The following is a 19303-nucleotide window of genomic DNA, read 5'->3' as shown; positions in this document are numbered from 1 at the left end:
CTTCACAATCTATCAAAAGTTTTGAAAATAAATTTTTAGCATAAATTTCTCTACTCCTGCGACTTCCAATTTCAAAAATAGAATCCTTTAAATCTTTTTTACCGACTTTCAAAGAAAAGTACGGTATTACTTTCGGTCACATGCTGTGAGTGGTGAGGTGGACATGAATTTTCTTTACATTATGAACTATAAGAAGTACGAAAACACCATTCACTTAAATTGTGGTTTCCTTATATATTTATTTATAAAATAAATGTATAAAATTCCCTATGTATAAAATATCCCTATGTATAAAATTCTGTGCTTGCAAATCTCCAAAACTAAAAGATCAGTTTCACTGAAATTTAAATGAGCTGTAGTAGTCTCTATCTGAAGGTGTGCATGTGAGAATTTTATAAAGGTTGGTTAGCCGTTCTTCAGTTACACTAAATTTAAGGCTGAAAATATTTGAGCGAGGCAAGTTAGAAGCGAGGTTCGTTATGATGCTGCAAATTGGAACGTTGACATTTCTTTATCTGCGGTATCTATTGTCAGCAATATTATTCGGCGTATTCAGGAAGCGTTACCTACTACAAGGGTCGTGATGACTGGGTATGTATTTTTTATTTAAGATGTTTGTTGAATGTGCAGTGGTGAATTTTAATATGCTCTTATGCAGTGAATCCCTATTATTGAGCGAATTGAAATTCAATGCTTGCATGTAGGGTCTACTGATTAACCGAATGTAAGTAGTGCGTTGTATTTTGAAAATTAGTGCGTGTCTAACTGCGAAATAGTGAGGGCCTCGGAATTATTAATTGATTTTCTTGTTACAATGTATTAAAATCATTTTTTTTTTATTATAATTTATATTGTGTAAATTTTATTCTATTTTAATGTGCTTCTTGATTGTTTACTTATTTGCTATTTCTTATTTATTTCTTAATTTGTTTCCTTCATAAAATTTTAGATTAGAATGAGTTGATAGTTTTTCAAAAGGAAACAAAATAAAATTACGAAAATTCTGTCTTGCGCAGAACTGGGCAAGAGTTTTTCAAAGTTTTTTTACAATACGTTTAAATAACAAAATATATTACAAAGAACAAAACCTTTCCTAAAAGTCAAGTACTTTAACTGAAATCCTTTTTTAGTAAGAGTTATGAACTAACTGAACGCTCTCAATTTTTTTCTCGATTCTCAGAATTTTCTTCATTTACATTTTTATAACTTGGCATTTTTGGCCTAGGTTCTAACGTAGTAGATTCATTCTGAAAATACAGAGAACCGTAGAGGCATTGCACCCTTCGTTTGATCTGGTGGAGATGGTAGCCTCTTACGTGCCTGTTCAATAAGTCCGATAACTGAAGTACCTACCGCTAAAAAAGAAAAAAACTTTTCTTATTTCTATATCATTCTGATAATGGAATGATTCCTCCTTTTCGAAAAAAAAAACAATTGATTTCATTGTTCAATTACATTTAAAAAAAATATCAGTTAGTCTTTATTAATCATGGATAATTATTGTTTTCATGCCACTAACGATATGTTAATAAGAGTTTAGTTTTATTAAATTTTTCTTATAGACAAATATTTTAAATGGTTATTAAACAAATAAACAAAGATAAATGTATATTATACTTTACTAATATCAATCAATTAAGAAAATACCAAATTAATGATGTATTTTTATTATTATTATTATTATTTTAAATCGGTTACTAATATTTACTGTAAATTCCTTAATACATTTGTTATTTAGATAAAAAAAGCTGGAAATAGATTTTTTCCTTTTTCGTGTACTACTTCATACAGCTGCTTAATGAATTTATACTGCGTAGAAAACGATACAGCTACAGAAATATCATGTTGTCAAAAGAAGTAGAATAATTAATTATTTTTGAAGATGTTAGAATATTAATATCTATTTGTTAATTTTTAAATAACCTTCATCGCTAAATACACATAATTATTATCTAGAACCTTGACGGATGAACGTCAATTAGTATTAAAAAAAATTCTTGCACAATCGATTCATTTAATCAAAAATACATTATTATTGTTATTTTATTTATTTTTTAAGAATGTGAAGGACAGATTGTAATAATAATTAAATAAAAATTCATGCTACATATTAAAAATAAAATATATATGTATATTAATCTACAGAGATTGGATTCATACATCATTTTATGTTGAACTTAATCAAATATTTCAGGAATTTAATTGAACATTTATTTTATATTTATAATTCTTACGATTATTCGTTGTTTAATAAATGAAATCCGGCCGGTAAGAGTTTTCTAATTCTTTTCTATTTTTTTGCTAATTATACGGAACGCTTAAACACTGTTTATTGTATATCCATTGTCTATTACATATATTATTTAACATGTATTTTTTTTAAACAAAATTCTAGATTAATAACAGATTTTAATAATAAAAATTTAGTGTCTTACCCTTTTTTGATTTAAGTATAATTTTGTTAAAAACAGTTTTATTTATATTACAGAAATTTTTGGTTTTTGAAATGATATCAGCGAGACTCTTACCGTACAGTTTATAATTTAATTGTAATTTTTTTGGATAGTACGTTACACTATGCCCTATAATGTTATATGGCAGTCGACAGAAATATTGAAAAATTAACACTTTTGTTGAAAACTTGGAATCGATATTGAATGTATAATTTAATAATTATTTATATTTTCTCAGCATGGTTTTTAATTGAAGCAAATTACTCCAAAGAAAAACAGAAATTGATTACAATAAAGAAAAATATATTTACGTATCCGTTCGCTAGTATCTAAGAATTACATCGTGTAATACTAATACTTTCGTTTCATGCAGGATTATTTACGCAGCGCACAAAGAAAATGAAGCTTGCTTACAGAACCATAAAGCTCAAAACAAAACTACATTAGTATAATATTCTAATATGAGTTTAAGTGAACATGATTTATAAAAACTTAAAAACTAGAGGCCGAATCGGCCTCTAATCGAGGGAAAAGTCAGTTTTTAAGCGTTTCGAGTAAATCTTTTCCCGAGAAATTGCACAAAAAACATTAACTTCTGGAAAGTCTCTCTCATGCTGTACAAATTCATGTAGCTTCTCTGCACCCATGTTCTACTACTGTGGCGGTTTACCTTCTCTCTTAAATGAAAAGTAGCCTTGTCACTAAACACTAAGCGTTTAACAAAATTGTCATATTCTGCCACCTTGTTAAGGACGAATTCACAAAACTCCACACGTCGTTGTTTGTCATCTTCATAAAGAGCTTGCAGTAACTGAATCCTGTACGGTTTCATAAGCAAACGTCGACGCAAAAAAATGCAAGATGGACATTCTGGGAACGTTCAGTTCTCTACAGGCAAGGCGAGTTGATTTTTGGGGGCAACATAAGAAACTCTGATGGATGCGGTTCGCATCTTCATCTGACACAACTGGACGACCGCTTGATTTCCCCTTGCACAGACAACCCGTGTCTTTAGATTGTCTATACCACCGCCTAATGGTCTGAGCGGTAGGAGGTTCAGCACCGTATTCACTACGGGAATCACGGTGAACAGTAATTACGGACTCACACTGCGATGATTTCTGTTGTGGAGTCGCCATTTTCTATAACGCTGAAATTAACAAATTTATGGTGCTACCTAGCTGCAAACACGTATAATTTGAGAATTTCCTCTTTCTAACAGTAATTTTCTCGATCAAAACTGATTATAACCTGAAGAGTTATGAAATTTTAAAATCGGCTGATTCTTTTAGGGGCACGCGATAAAGATAGTGTTATAGACTTAAGTAAGCATTTTATTAAATGCTACGTTTGGATTGTACTTCTGTATGAAAAAATAAAACATGAACCGTAACAAGAAAAAAAGATTTTAGAAAAGTAAAAGGATAAACAAAGTAAAAAATAAGAAGAATAGAAAAATAACCAAAACAATGCCGATATCCGCGGAGAAATGGTTTCGGCCTTCTATCCGAGGGTCTCGGGTTCGAATCACGGTCAGGCATGGCATTTTTTATACGGTTCAAAATCCTATTTCCATAATCGTACGTACAATCTTTTCAAAGCTTATGTGGTGAATTAATAGAATAAGCCAAAAAAAAACTGCATATCACAAGAGGAAAACGATTACTTAAAACAGTGCTAAAAGGGTTAAAAGGCAAATGCTAGAAAATAATAAAAACTTTAATCTAACTAAAAGAAAATAGGAGTTATGAGTAACTCAAAATTTCAGCAGTATATTATAGAGATGGTGCATAGAGTGTGCATTACGTATAAATCTACATATATAAAAATGAATATTTAATTGTTAGTGTCGTATGCGCTCCTATACCATTCATCCGATTTTGATGAAATTTTGGTGAGTTGTTGTGCGCACGTCCGCGAAGGTTTCTGAATTAGTTTGGACCTGCTAGGTGGTCCTGGGGTTGAGATATTTAAAAAAATGTATTTACAGACCGATTTGGTTCTGATTCTGAATATATATTTCATTATGTAAAAAAAAAAAAGTTTTGCATAACCTATACCCGTTAGGTGGCGCCGATGTCCAGATATTTACGAAACAAACAAGCAAATATACAGATAGACATTATACATCCGGGATCTATAATATTTTTTTTTTTTAATTTTAAACATTTCTCGTTAGCTCTAAATACGAGTATAAATTTTTTTTAAACTTTAAAATATAGTATTTAATCTAAAGGAAGATGGATAAAAGAACAAAAAAAATATATTTCAATTTTAAGTGGGGTAATTGATTTTTTTTTTTAACAATTATAGGCAACGTATTTGCTTCGATAAAATTTTCTCAATAAAGCCTCGGAAGAAAACCGTAATTAGGTTTGCCGTTATATCTTCTAGCCCCTAAACAAATTTTGAAAAGAAATTAATATGGTCAATGCCCAATATGTAGAAATTTTGAGCTAAATTTGAAATAAATCGGTTCAGTCAATCAAAAGCAGTACAACATATGTACGCACGTACATGTTTTTATGATCTAGATCGGTGATTATCAATGTTTTTAGCTCCACAACACCCCAAAAATTAAAAAAAATTCGGGTGGGGATGTGTCGGGGCGCACGGCCGTTGGTTTAACGTGAAACCTTACAGACCGACCGACTTATCCGTACAGTTAAATGTGAGAGCCACCATCGTATATTTTTTAACAAAACTGAAAGTCTCCGATGGAGAATTTTAGTTCTTACATTTGGTCAACTCTACAGATAAATTGCTGGTCTGTATGTCAGCGAGTCGTTTTTAGTGTATCGGATCGAAATAACAACGAGACATTGACTACTTACCAAATCTAATTTTAACATAAAACACAAACTAAGTGGTACATGATATCTATTTCGACTAATATTCGACGACAATATTGTTCAGCATTGGTCTGTGTTATGAGAAGTAATAGGCATAAGACATAATAAGCAGCGGTAGAGATGCTCGCCCCGTCTGAGCGCACCGTTCACTGAGCGCGCCGTGCCAGCTTTGCGACGCTCCCGAAACAGTCTCGCTCAATCGACACCGGACATCGCGGTGCCTGTGCGTGGCTCGTAGCCTCCCCTTTCCAACATATGCGTAATTTATACCCGGCTGGCTTTTGCGCGGGCTGAAGCTGACATATTGAATTTGGCTGATCTGCGCTGTGCTCCCTCCTCGCCAATCCGCTCGCCAGTGACGCAAACTCAAAGTCGTATCGGCGAGCTGAGCATTTAAGTTATAAAATGACACTGCATTTACGTCTCTGAGACTAATAGTTAGGGAGTTATTAAGGTAGGACGATATAGACCTTTTCATTACGATACAAATATCTGTTCTGGTACCCGTATGTTTCGGTGTGATTTTAAAGACGTTCCACATAAAAAATATATTTGAATATTTCGCAACCCCTCCCAACACCAAACAATGAAGCATAGTTAAAACTATTTAGCTGCGTTGATAACGACGGGTACGTACATGTATTACGAAGTGTACCGTATTCATTTGTTACGTAACATGACATGTCATGTTATGTAACATGAGCATTTTACATGTTCGAACTTGTTGTATACAAGCTCCTTCTAATTTGGTACGGTTGCATAATATTCCTTGTGAGAGCGTCATGTTCGAACATGCATATGATACGTTTGAACACTTCTTGTTCTCAATAGTGTAAAAGAGGCGTAAGAATTGTACAGGTATAAGGAACGTCAGTTTGGTTTCGAAGAAAAGAGTTCGGTCACAGAAGAATTGAAAATATTAATCCCTTTCGCCACGTCTTACCTCTGTGAAGAGGGTCTTTCGTCTTTGCGCTAAAAACTAAAGATAGGAATCGTCTTTTATCACTTGAAAACAATTTTCTTTTGTGTATTTCTAACATAAATACACGTATGGAGAAATCTTTAAGTGAAAAACAAATGCAACCGTCTCATTTATTTATTTTCTTTACATCTGTACCGTAAATTTAATTAAACTGTATAATAAATTATTTTTTTCTCATAAAATCATTTCATTATTGCTTACGTATAAAGTTGTAAGCTAATTTCGTGTCCACTTAAAAACACTATAGTCCAACGGTGCTTAATTTAAATTTCTATGTACACAGAAACAAATACGTAATTAGTTTTTACTAATTACCTTCTCTTTCGCCCTTCCGGCGTGTTTTTGGAAGATTTGTCGACCAAAGAGCATTCCTCTTGCTTTCCACCATCTACTGATCACTATTGAAAAACCAACTAAACCGCTTTCATATTCCTTCCACCGACTAAACTAGAAAAGAGAACGAACAAGGAACGTTCCGTAGACACGCGGATTAAAGAAAGAACTACCTTCCATTGGCACGCCAGGGTTGGCTCTGCGGGAGCGACAGTGCTCTCTCTCCCTCGCAGCCTCGCGTGCAGCATGTGTGTATGCGGACAACAGTAAAACGCCGCGCTGCTGGAACTGTAAACCGCACAGTTCTATATAAAGATTGTTTTAATCTTTTTCATCAACAGGGGTTTTGCTACTGAAATTAAGTTTAAGTTTAATTAACTTTATATATTGTACAAGTATAAAAAAAGAATTATAAGAAAAGACACACTATATTACATGTTATCGATAATATCAAGTTAAAATAAGGAGTGCTGCAGTTCCACAGTGCCTATACGCGGGCCGTCACTGTCGGTTTCATTCTACTGATTTTCCATGCACGTTGAATACTGCCGGTGATCTATGGATTTTATACAGAGTGATTCAGGAGGGAAGGGAAATAATTTGGGAACTGATTCTAGATCTTGTAATAAGGTAAAAGTGTTAGTCAGAAAACGCTTTGATATCGGGTTACGGCTAGCAAAAAACTTCGCCCTGATTTCAGTTCTATCGGTGAAATGAGGTCAAACTTAAGGCGTTATACAGAGTGTCCCACGAAGAAACAGAGAAACGTTCAGGACATGGTCTACTGGTGAAAATAATGGAAAAAAGTCCATATAAACATACGTTTGGACACGCTTTGTTTTCGAGTTACGAATAGCGAAGGATTTCAGCTCTTCTAATAAAAAGAACCCCTAATATAATTTTCGGGACCCAAATTAGGGAGTAAGTGGCAAATAGGATAAAATAAGATACCAGAATTGTAACTCCAGTAGTTTTTAACGTATCCGATGGAAAACACAAAATTTGGTGGCGAAAAACAAGTTTTTTTTTATGTTTGTATATGTATGATTCCCTAGTTCTTGATGTAATCTCTGGAGGGCGGAGAATGATAAGTATAATCTGCGATATGCTTGGATGAATGTCAATTGCCGTCGGTTTATTTTTATCGGCTTGCCTCTGAGTCGATTATAAACGTATTGGGTCACATTTCATTGTTTTTTGTGTACTTTAAGTGAATGTGATGAAGAGCCAAACTTTAAATAAATTTTCATCAAATTGCACTATTATAAAAATTAATAAATATTCGTATCCTAATCTTTTACATATTCTTTCGTTAGTCCCCGCTATTGTAAAATTTAACGCAACATTATTTACTATAACGCATGAATTTTTACGATTACCCATTAAAATGTAGTTACATTTGCATGAAAATTGATATAACTTAACCTGAAAATGAATAAGGCTTCATTAATTACTGTGGAATTTTTCACAAATTTATTTCAAATTATAAGTATTATAAGTACCGTCAACTCGTTATCACGCTTTTTCTGAATTTAAAAACCATAAAAACTGAAATACGATTTGTGATTTTTATTACGAATTATTTAGGTAGTGTTTATTTACAAATTTGTATATGTTTATAAAATATAAAGTAATTAACATTATTCAGCATTAATAAATAAAGAAAACCATCATTTGAATGCTTGTCTTTAAATCCATACAAAGGTGGGGGCTTAAATTTTCTGCTTTGTCAAAAATACTTCAAAGAAATTCAATGCTATACAGTTCGCGATGCGTTCAGACATTAAATTATTAATATTTGTGGTTTAAAAAGCATACAGTAATATTAAAAGAAAACGAATGTTATATTTCATCAATATTCTCTTATTAAAAAAAAGAAGAGAAATCCAGTTGTAAATAAGGAAACTATTAAATGTAATAAACGTAAAATTTTTCCTGTGACAAAATATAAAGAATAAACATTTATTGAACTGAAATAGTAACAATTTGGATGTGAAAATTGTAACAGTTTCTAATAGGAAATTAATATTTCGCCTGAAAAAATTCCCTTTTTGCAAGAGAAAAAGAAGTAAAACTACAGTAATATGTGAATTCACATATTTAAATGAAAGCAGACCTACAGTCTACGTGTAAAATGTATAAACTGGGTTGTATATAAAAATAAAGTAAGTATCGTTTATAGTGACATTGAATAAAATAACATATCGGATATAGTGACCAAAAAGATGTCTCTTGGTATGCTGTTAATACATAAATACAGTTTACAATTACATCGGTTGTAAGGCCATAGGAGAGTTTTTTTTTTTTCAAGGTCCGATCGGTCACGAAATTAAAACCGGTGAAAATATAAAAATTCGTTATTTGTAACAAGTACTTACATAGTTACGCTATTTCTCTACATAGTCGCCACTCCAATTTAGAAATTTGTCGTAGCGTGGTACCAACTTTCCAATACCCTCGTCACAGAACGGATCCGCCTGTGTTTTCAGCCATGTTTCTACACTGCTCTGCAGCTCGATGTCTGTGCCAAAATGTTGTCCTCCTAGACAGCGTTTCATGTGTGCAAAGAGGTGAAAATCGGATGGGCCAAGTCCGGGCTGTGTGGTAGGTGATCAAACACTTCCCAACGAAAACGCTGCAGGAGCTTCTTTGTTACAGCTGCAGTATAAGGCCGAGCATTGTCATGGAGAAAGACAATGCCTGATGACAACATTCCTCTCCGATTAATCATAATTGCCCTTGTAGACGTTAAAGAGTCACCCAGTATGACGCTGCAGTAATGGTCGTGCCACGTTCCATGAATTCCACCAAGAGAACTCCATTCCGGTCCCAGAACTCAGTAGCCATACACACTTTCTGTTGGAAAAAGTTCGCTTGAACTTCTAGATCATCGGTTGACATTCGCTTCCTTCCCTGACCGCCTGCATCATGAACATCAATCTGTACGTCCTGCTTTAAAGTTCCTGCACCATTGTCGCACTTTGCTGTCACTCATTGAAGTTTCACCGTACAAATTACTTATTCGTCGATGAATTTCAGCTGCATTACACCCCTCAGCCTGAAGAAATCGAATTACCGCACGCACTTCACACTTGGCGGGAGATGCTATTGTTGTAGACATGTTTACGTGCTAGCTGCGTATTCAGACCTAAACGAAGTGACGCTGCGTAACACATATGCGCAAAGGTTCATCCGATTTTTGCACGGGTTTTTATTTCGCGACCGATCGGACCTTGAAAAAAAAAATAACCCTCGTATTAAATCTACCAAGGAGATGATTAGCCAGTGCGTTGTCAATACGGTTCACGATGCAGTTTACAAAATTTACGGTTTATATGTAATCACTACAGCAGCCGCTACTTAAAAACAATTAATTTTTTTAAATTACAGATCATCCCAGTCTTAATTAAAAGTGTTAATATTTAAATGCGGGTGTGTAGTACGCTATAGTAACCCCTCCACTGTTTTTAACATTACTTAGCGACTTCTCACACCAGCAGCGATAGTAGTGTATTCCAAAAAACACATCAATTAATTTGCAATGACTCTCACCGTATCTAATTGTGACGTTACTATTATAGTAACGGAATATGTTCTGGTAATTTATTATTACAAATAAAATTTTTTTTTTTTTTCAAGATGTATACGAAGTAATTTATTTATTTATTTATTTCTTAAAAGTATCCTTTTTTCATGTATGTTAAATTAAGTTTACAATAATTAAACAGTAACAATGACGTAATACAAAAGTTTATGAAATGAGTTATTTATTTATTATAGGCTATAATGTTATGATTTTCTTTGACGAGGCGTAATTATTTATGAAAATTATTTCTAAATAGCACGTACGCATCAATTACTAATATCCTTTTGAACTTTGTAGGCCTACAAAACTACAAAATAAAAATATTAAATTATACAAAAAAATACATAAGTATATAGCGTTAAAGAAACGTGAGTAAAAGTAATGTAATTATAATCATTATTAAATTTATTCTAAAAAAAGGTATGAATATTATATAGATAGTACGTGGTACGATAAACGTAAAATTATTTAATTAAAACGTTAATTCCTACCATAATTTATAAATGTAAAAAATAAAATGGATTCATACAAAATAATTTATATAATAGTTCAGATAAATAAATACAGCAGAATAAATAAACAACAGATGAAATAAATAATTAAATGAAAAATTTAATTAAACTAATAACAGCAAAAATAAATGAAGATGGTAGAACAAACAATTATAAAAAAAAATAAAAATAATAGTAAATACAAATCTGTATCATTTTGAGGTCTTACTTTTGTCGTAACAAGTAGCACGTATTCCGCATGATGGGTTATTAGGAGTGCAGCAGAGGAGGCAAGTAGAGGCAGTTTGTAGGGGGACCCGCCTTTCGATTTTGCAGACACTATAATTTTTAATTCCTGCGCACATATCCTGATTTAGTGTGAAATTAATTCTAATATTTGAAAAATAACTATTGTTATTACTTGTAAATGGACAATAACTTAAAATCGAAGGTCAAAGATTCTAAAATTCTGTATTAAAAAATCAATAAAAATATCTTCTACGCATTTCAGATGGGTTTAAACTAACAAGGTAAAAAATTAGTCAATTAGTTTAATAAGGTAAAATTTTCTATTTTTACTTTCATGGCATCATAGCTCTAGAGTTATGCTGTAAGAAGGAAAGTACGGTTATCCGTCAAAAAATTGAGTATGGGTTTACTGCATTTCTCGACGTTTCATGACCCTACCACCCAAACAAAAAAAAGTGGAGGTAATGTTCGTACGAACATACGTGTGTAGGCGTGTTTGAAGCTCAATAACTTTTGACTGGATAAACCTATTTTGATAAAATTTAGTACAGAGACTCGTCTATATGAGGAAACTTGTTGGTAAAATCTTGGGAATATCTCTAAGTGGTGGGGTGGTTTTTTGGGGTAAATTTTCTTAAAATTTTGATAACTGAATTTCACATTATATTAAGCTCAATATACGCAAGCATGCTTATTTTACCATTTAAAAAAAAAAATTGACCCAAAATTCTTCCCTTTCTCGAAAATTGAAAAAGCTATCTTTATTGGATATTTTGTAACCGAATTTTTTTAATATCTTCCTAGGCATAGTAGTAGTGCAAGTTGCTCAAAAGAAAAATACTTTGGGGACAATATTGGGGGTGACAGAAAGATTAAATTTAAAAAATATTGATTTCTGAATTTTTAAAACATTTTTTGGGTTTAATTAAACTTTTAATAGTTTTAAAAGTTTAAGTAATAATCATTTAGTAATAACATTTTAACAAAATTTCATTATAATTCACCCCAAGATAAGAAATCTTATATAATTTTTTATTGGTTTTGCATTTTTTAGTAGTATTTTATTTTAGTTTCTTCCATTTAACATAGTAAAAGTAGAAAATCAAAAACCTTTTCGGGAAGGTGATTTTGGATGAGGGGAAGCAGGAAAAATAAAAAATACCGATTTTAAACATTTTTCCTGGATTATTTTAACATATAATGATAGTTTTACAATAAAACTTCATCATAAATTACTCCTTAAATAAAAAATTAATACCCTCCTTTTTCTATTTTATGTAACCGTTTTTTAAGTTTCAAACTCATCATCAAAGGTGAAAGGTAACAATTATTTTTATAGATTTTCGTTTTTGTGAACGGTTTCTCTTCGCTATTTCACATAAAACAAAAAATAATCAACAATAAGATCAAAAAGAAAAGGTGTTTGGATTTTTTTGCGTTTCAGGCCAACTCAGAATCACGTTAAGATAGTTTAGATACTTCTTTCTATTTTCTTTAATCCTGATTCAAAATTCATCCATTTTCTTGGAATAAGGGTGTTTTATCTCTTTCAACCATTTAGTTGCAGTTGTTTTTCTGTTAGTTATATCTTCCTGAAAACCTTTAAATTTAGTTATCTATTCTGACTTTCTTTTTATCCTTCATTGTCTCCTATTTAATTTGTATTTTTTTATTTATTTATTTTGTTTCTCATTCGGAATCATTTTTCTTAATTACTTTTCTATTTTGGAAGAAAGTTTGCACCCTTTCTTTAATTTATTTTTATTTATTCTCTCTAGTTGTTCGTAATAAAGGTAACTCGCCTTTTTCTGATCTTATCTGTTACCTTAAGAGGAAATTCATATAGTTGTTTGATCTCAAAACATAACCTATTGATTGCACCTATGAATTTTTTAAGATTATTTTATTATCTACTTCTTTTCAATATCTTCTAATGTTAGTTTACTTACTGATAAAAGTAATGTTTCCGGAACTTCTAGTTTTAGTACTGTATAATAGCGTATAAATTTAATAACTTTAAACACTCAATTTCTGTTGTACAAGTTTCTATCCTTTCATATAGGCTTATTTTTTTAGTTGTGATTTTAACTGTTTCTTTATCAATTTTGATTTTTATATTTTCACCTAGTTGTTTGTTTTCTTTATATTTTCATATTTGTGTTTTAATATACTTTCTGGAGAATTTTTATCGACTGTCACGTATGTGTTTCCTCGAATAATACTTGTAAATTTATCTTTCCTGTTGTTTCTTAGAGACATTTTGTCCATTTCTTATAATAAAACATTTTATTAAACACAAATATTGTTTTATTTATCTAAATGTGTATAGAAAATCGGTTTCCGATCCGATTTTAGGAGTTCATGTCATTTATAAGAATATAAAATCTCCACACATACATGGATCCCACTACGTAAATTCATTATACCAATTTTTATGCCTTCATCAATAGTGTAAAATTTTCTTGCATAATTATACCAGTTATTCGACCAAATACCAGTATATTAAAGAATAAAATGATCCTGATTTATAGTCATTTGAAATAATTTAATCGTATAAAAAAATAATAAAATTATCGAAAAACTACACTTAATTTTATTTTAGGGCTTAAATTACAAAATACTTTTTTCTATTTATCATTTTCCTCAATATTCCGCTTATAATTTATCAATATTTTTTTTTTAATTATAAGATAAATATAAAAAAAAAAAAAACGAAAAACTAATTTAATCTAGTCATCGTACAATTAGCGCACAGAAATAATTTTAAAACCTGATATATCTATCAAAAGAAAATTATAAGTTAAGAGGGAGCCTTCAATAAATGCCTATTCAAAAAGAAATATTTGATAAAAGTGATATAATTATTAAATGATTAGTTTGGAAACATACAATTATTAGTTAAAAGTATCTGAACGTATACATAGAGTAACTAGTTAAAAAGTAATTATTAAAGATTATTAATAAAACTCATCCTATAAAAGTTACAAAAAAAGATCACCCTAACAACCTGTATTTTAAATAAATTATAACTATACACTGATTATTCATCAATTTATTATACATTATCAATGAATCTCTCACCTTTAAATTAGTTCAACCTTTAATAAAAAAAATCTTGCACAATAATTACTAAAATATTATATTTTTTAGTGATGATTTAACAGGGAAAACCAGTATTTTTTCGTTAATCATTTCTATATAAAAAATACAACAAAAAAAATACCTCTTTCATCCGGCTTTACCCGGGTTGCTTGAGGCTATTCAAAATATCTAAAAGCCAATTCAAACAGAATGATTAGCTAAGTTAAAATTTTCTGAGCTAATTTTTCAAAGAAACTACGGACCATATAATTAAAACTGTTTGTTCACACAGAATAAAGAATATCTAAATTACGCCTTGCCAAGTTATTTTTCTGGAATGCTAACCGGGCTATTTTTCCATCTTTAGATACATACACGCATACGCACGCGCATGCGCGCACACACACACACACACACATATTTACACATATGAATCATAGGGTGATTCATGATGAATGTAACAAAGTTACAATGCGAGTTCTACTGATGAAAATAAAGAAGAAAATTCATATAAATAACGTTTGGAATCCCTTCGTTAGCGAGTGTCGACTAGTGAAAGATTTCGCCCTGATTTCTCCTCCTTCGGTAAAATTAAGCCATACTGTAATTCTTCGGACGTAAATTAAGGGTAAAATTTAACGATTTTATATGAAATTTCATCTGAAATATTTTTAAAATAATCTGAATAAAATAATTTGGTGTATTGTAACAATATTGAGACTGTCATGAACATAATTTAACAAAATAGAGACTGTTCATTAATTCTTCGAAAACTACTTTAAAGGCTGTTGGCTGTTCTTTTACACAATGGCAAAAAATTTCCTTCTGTGCTGTTAGTTTATTTAACTAACATGAAAGAAACATATTACAATATTAAAATCCTGTAAGAAAAACTTCTGCACAAGTTACCGTTGGACTATATGTTACGATTTAAAAGTTATCGCGTTATTCATTCACCGAGCTGCAAACCACTGGGTTTGCAGCTTGGCTACACTAGATTTTGTTGTTTTTTGTATTAATAGGACATCAGATACAAGACAAATCATTATATCAGGAGAGAATAGCCAAACTGTGAAGCACTTACGCACTGGCAGAAAATGTTTTACATCCCCGATCCGAGTAATCTCAAAAAATATTCTTCTACCTCCATTCCATATAAAATAGGGCTATCAATGTTTCCTAAAGCGATAGATAGACTGAGCAAAATTTCATCGTTTTAAAGAAAGTTTTTTTCTTGTTTGTGACGCTAAAATCAAGGAAGGAATTTTTGTGGGTCCCCAAATGAAAACTCTAGATATCAGCAATTCGATGAACTGTTAAGTCAAGTCGAAAAGTCAGCGTAAAGATCATTTAAAAGTGTTGTGCCAAACCTTTTAGGAAATCATAAAGTCTCCAAGTACTGTGACATTGCGGGTGAATTATTACAATCATATAAACATATGGTGAGGAATACATTCTTAAAAATTAATTTCGTAGATTTCACGCTAGGATTACTTTCCGGACAATCTCGGTGCCGTCAGCGATAAGCAAAGAGTAATCTGCTTCCACCAACAAATCTCAGTCATGAAAAACAACAGTCGTGAATGCAAGCAACAGTGGATGCAAAAATACTTGTAGATTATTTTTTGATGATAAATAGGGATGTTCCAGATGCCAAACACAGAAGAAATCATCAACTACCACATTTTAGATAAGTTGAATAGCATCCTACGTGCGTGAAGATTCTTACATTTCTTTCACAGTTTTTCTATGTATAACAAATAAAAAATTGGTGATGGAGAAAATCAATTTTCTTATTTGTGTTCAGCGTAAAAAATTTCATCAGAATCACATATCTTTTGCTTGTGCCAAAAGAACTGCTTAATTTTATTCTTCAGTGTTATTTTTAATATTTACCGTAATTAATGCATCTATTTTTTTAAATACAATTAAAAATAATTCATTAATAACATTGTAATTCTTCTTTGTTCTGGCAGATCTCTAAAAGATAAACTAAAATGCAATATATAAACCTTTGTGTTTCATTTTGCTAAACTACGAATAACTGTTTACCGATGTAATACTTACAATTTTTTTATTTTCCTACTCGTTAAACCAAATAATAATTAAAGCATATATGAGCTACTGTCTTCAAGAAACGCTTAAAAATTTGATTACTCGACAAAATTTAAATAAGAATATCAAAGAATTCTAGAAAATTAATATTATAACTGTTGGAAAGTATAATTGGAGAAGAATGGAAAGAGGTATCGCAGAATTAATTGAAATAATATGTGGAAAATTTGTTCATAAATTTTCTGAAGTTTTACCGGAAAGAGGTTAATAATTCAAAATCAATGAAATTGATACTCCTGTAAAGCTTGCTGGTTTTAATGAAGTCGATGAGGAAGACGGAGAAATTTTGTTAATATCTACCCCTATTCGACTCTTCATAAAGAGTTGAATAGAAGAAGAGCCGAATAGGGAAAAATTTACTCAATTAAATATGCAACAGGAAGAAATAAGATTATTAAAAAAGAAATAAAATTTTATCAATCAGTAGAATGGAAAGGTAATCGAAAATTACATTCCTACTTAACGGAAAACGAATTTGAAAATGAAAAGTAATAAATGAAGCAACCGTTTGTTATCTGGAGATTCAACAGATAAAAGAATGTAATTTTATTAATATTTTTTTACTACTTTTATTTTTTAATTTTCCCAGTAAAAATAATGTATAATATTAATTATAATACAATTACGAACGGTAAGTTATTAAGCATAACATGACATATTCCATTCCATTCCTCAATATTCACTCTCTATTATGAGGTTAGAGTTATGTAACAATATCACGGAATGCATACCTGGCCTAAGTAAGGAGGGTACAGTCTATTCATATATATATATGAATAGACTGAATATATCTATATATATATATATATATATATATATATATATATATATATATATATATATATATATACGAAATAATTAGTATTCAAAAACAGAAAATTTTTTTCTGTTTTAGTTTTATAATCGAATTTGCTTTATTTTTGTTTTTCATTTAAAACTCATAGACTTGATCGAATTTAATTTACTTTTTTTTTCATTAAGAGAAACGTATATGATATAAATCGTAATGTTTAAATCCAGATAAAATAGAAGCTATCTGTTTGTTAAGCTGCTTAAACCGTTTTTAAACCAATTAAAGTATATCGACCAACAGAAAAAATAATATTGTAAAATTAGAACTAAACAATTTATAAGAGTATATTGTATTAACCAAAACAAATAGATTAAAACTAAAAATAAACCATCATTGTATAGTTATTATTTTAAAACTGAGAACTATGAAATATAAAAATTTAGTTAAGAATTTTATTTCATTTATTTGAAAAACTAACCCGATAGAAGTTAACGTCTGTGCTCACAGGATAGTTTCCGTTTAATATTATATGGGTAAAAAAAAAACTCAAAAAAGTTTTTAAGTAAAAACTCATTTTTTTAAAGTAATAAATAAAACATGAAATTAACAATAATTGAATGGTTGACCAACTGGTATCGGTTAAGCAATAAAGGATAAACTGACCTGTTAGATAAAATAAAATCTGGACGCAATCTATCATTATCAACACTTCTTGAGATCAGAAAGGCATTCTTTTGAATGATTATCAGCCACGACGAGAAACTACCAACGCAGAAGTGGCTCCTAATTCTTAAAAAAGGTTACAGCACATTACGGTAGGCGTGACAGCTTATGTCTGCAGTAATATGATGATGATCTTCAGATGACTGCAAACCAGAACAGTTTTACAGTTGTAAACGATGAAAAAGAGGTACTGAACCACTCTCCGCACAGACCGAATCTGGCACCACCTGAATTCACCTCTTCATGAAATTACTGAAATCTTTGAACGTAAAATGCATACAGTCCGATGAAGATGTTGACAAACTGCTCAAGTAACTAATGGCAAAGGTCTTCAATGAGGGGATCGTCAAGCACGTCTTCCAATCTCAAAAATATTTGGATAGATATTATAGATATTAAGATAGATATTATAGATAGATATAAAGTTGAAACGTATATTAAAACATATTTTCATTATAAAAACTCAATATTATGAGTTACAATAAATTGTTTTCAGTTTATAAAAGAAGATTCTTACTAAAAAAAAGACTCTCAAATCATGGTATTTTTAGAAAGTTAATCAAAGATCAAATAAAAGACATTAGATCAATTCGGAATAAAAATGAAGTTAGAAAACAAAAGTAATTAATACCGAAGCAATAAGGCAGTAAAGTCTAAATAAAAAAGTAAGAAATGAACTAATAAAACAGTATAGATATTTAGTAAGCGTATTAACAGAAAGTGAAAAGGAGATAAAAACCAGAACAGCAAAACCTAAAGAATCATTTAGTAGAAAGAAACAATTATTACGTAAAACAAAAAGTCAGAACTGAAGAAGCGGCTCGTGAAATTTTATGTTTGGAGTGTACTTTTGAAAGGATGTAAAATATGGACACTACGGAAAAGGGACAAAAACAATTTGGAGGCATTTGATATGTTAGCATGGATTAAATTGGAAAAAATAAAGTTGAAAAAAGGATAAAACATTTATGTGGATAGTGAATGAGAACAGAATCTTAATTAGAATATATCAAAAGCGGAATAATGCCAAGTAGTTGGAACATATCATAAGAGAACGACTAATTAAAACAATGTAAAACGGAACAGTAGCTGATTCAAAAAAGATAAAATAAAAAATTGAATTAATGATAATCTCAAACAACGGAAACTAATATGAACTCAAAACAGAATTAGACGGAAACAGAAGATAATGGATCGACATTACGCACGTGGAAATAGTCGTATGATTAAAATCATCGCCTTCGGAAGCGACACTACCCGCTGCGATGACGGCATTGCAAAGAATGTGGCCGTTCTTAAAGCGCTATACTATCATTCTCAAGAAGAGTGTAGAAAATCTTAGGGGAAAAGCAACATGATGTCACTGTCTCTTACAATTTCTTTTTTTTTGGAAGTAGAGATTGATAATTTTTATTGCAAGAAAGAATATAGAAAGTCAATTTCAGGAAAATCTTATACGTAGGGATTTTTTTTCATCATTTATTATTATCCCACACTTTCACGGCTTTTACTTTTGCCGGTGACATTCCTTAAACTCGGAGTAATTTATACCAACGAGATCAGGCTTGCTATTGTTGACTAAGTGCCTTCCGGGCAATATGGCAGGTATCAATTATCATGCTCCTTTGCATTAGCGCGTGAGTCT

At 30.9% G+C, this 19303-nt stretch overlaps 1 protein-coding gene across 3 annotated transcripts in view; it reads right to left on the bottom strand.

Annotated features, from left to right (window-relative positions):
- LOC142323323 (calcium/calmodulin-dependent protein kinase kinase 1) overlaps positions 1 to 19303 on the bottom strand; it is an 881066-nt gene that overhangs the window by 573148 nt on the left and 288615 nt on the right. The gene's annotated exons all lie outside the window — the stretch shown is intronic.

The sequence above is a fragment of the Lycorma delicatula genome, chromosome 4 (assembly GCF_047948215.1).
Source record: "Lycorma delicatula isolate Av1 chromosome 4, ASM4794821v1, whole genome shotgun sequence".
In the NCBI taxonomy this organism is placed as follows: domain Eukaryota; kingdom Metazoa; phylum Arthropoda; class Insecta; order Hemiptera; family Fulgoridae; genus Lycorma; species Lycorma delicatula.
The sequence above is the reverse complement of the archived record's forward strand: the minus strand, read 5'-3'. Positions and strand labels throughout refer to the sequence as shown.